At 47.5% G+C, this 1,186-nt stretch overlaps 1 non-coding gene across 1 annotated transcript; it reads left to right on the top strand.

Annotated features, from left to right (window-relative positions):
* The first annotated feature begins 535 nt into the window (after window positions 1-535).
* On the top strand, window positions 536-607 carry TRNAC-GCA (transfer RNA cysteine (anticodon GCA)). The gene has a single exon. It is a non-coding gene; the product is annotated as a tRNA-Cys (tRNA).
* The last annotated feature ends 579 nt before the right edge of the window (window positions 608-1,186 follow it).

Genomic DNA, 1,186 nt, shown 5'->3' with positions numbered 1-1,186 from the left:
GGTGCCATATCGCAGGAGTTAGAAAATAACAGCGGGAAGATAAGTGCCGCCCCCACTTTCTTGCACATAGTATTACATACGTGCGGGGAAGATAGTACTTGCCCTATCTTTTCTCGGCCGTAGTATTAACGGGCAAGAATCCCAAAAGTGAAAATGAAACCACTGTAATCAATGGTTTGGTTTTGTCCCGTTATGGGGCCGTGATTATCGCGTCCGCATAACGGACAAAAACACGTTTGTCTGTTTATGCTCTTAACAGGGAGACTCCCAACGATCAGCAAGTTATCCTCTATCCTGTGCATAGGGAATAACATGAAATTCTGGGACAACCCCTGGAATGCTATGTTCACACTTCATACAGAAGTACTGCAGTATATTTTACAAGCAGCCACATGTTCGAGTCCCCTGATGGGATGAAGGAAAAAAAACATTAAAATAAGTTTTAAAAAAACTTCACAAGCAGCTGATCAGGTTTTCAGCCTGAGGAGGATTGTCTTTCAGAAGTTGCTGTCCAGTTTTACTTTTCTCCAGCAGAGGGGGTATAGCTCAGTGGTAGAGCATTCGACTGCAGATCGAGAGGTCCCTGGTTCAAATCCGGGTGCCCCCTTGAGGCATCAGTTTTATCACAAAGGTGTATTTAATAGCCACATAAAACACAACTAGTACAACTTGTTACTCATTACGGATTTATCTATTAAAGGGGTTGTCTCGCGGCAAACATCAAAATTTTACATTACCCCATTCCCCGTCACCCCCCCTGGCATAAAATAGCAATTTAAAGCGGTTTTTAAGCCGCTTGCTACTCACCGATCCGACGAAATATGAACTTTAAAAAATCTTCTGCCTAAGATGGCCGCCGGTCCTTTCCCAGGGATGCACTGCTGTTTTCTCCCATGGTGCACCGCGGGTCTTCTCCCATGGTGCACCATGGGCTCTGTGTGTTCCATTGCCGATTCCAGCCTCCTGATTGGCTGGAATCGGCACACGTGACGGGGCGGAGCTACGTGATGACGCGTAGAAGGGGGCGGAGCCAGAACGCCGCTCGTGCCGGACCGAAGAGAAGCCAGAAGACCCTTCTGCGCAAGCGAGTCTAAAAACGCCAGAAGACAGCAGAATTAGACGGATCCATGGAGACGGGGACGCCAGCAACGGAGCAGGTAAGTGAATAACTTCTGTATGGCTCATA

The sequence above is a fragment of the Eleutherodactylus coqui genome, chromosome 13 (genome assembly GCF_035609145.1).
Source record: "Eleutherodactylus coqui strain aEleCoq1 chromosome 13, aEleCoq1.hap1, whole genome shotgun sequence".
NCBI lineage: Eukaryota > Metazoa > Chordata > Amphibia > Anura > Eleutherodactylidae > Eleutherodactylus > Eleutherodactylus coqui.
Note: the sequence above shows the minus strand (reverse complement) of the source record. Positions and strands in the feature narration are given on the sequence as shown.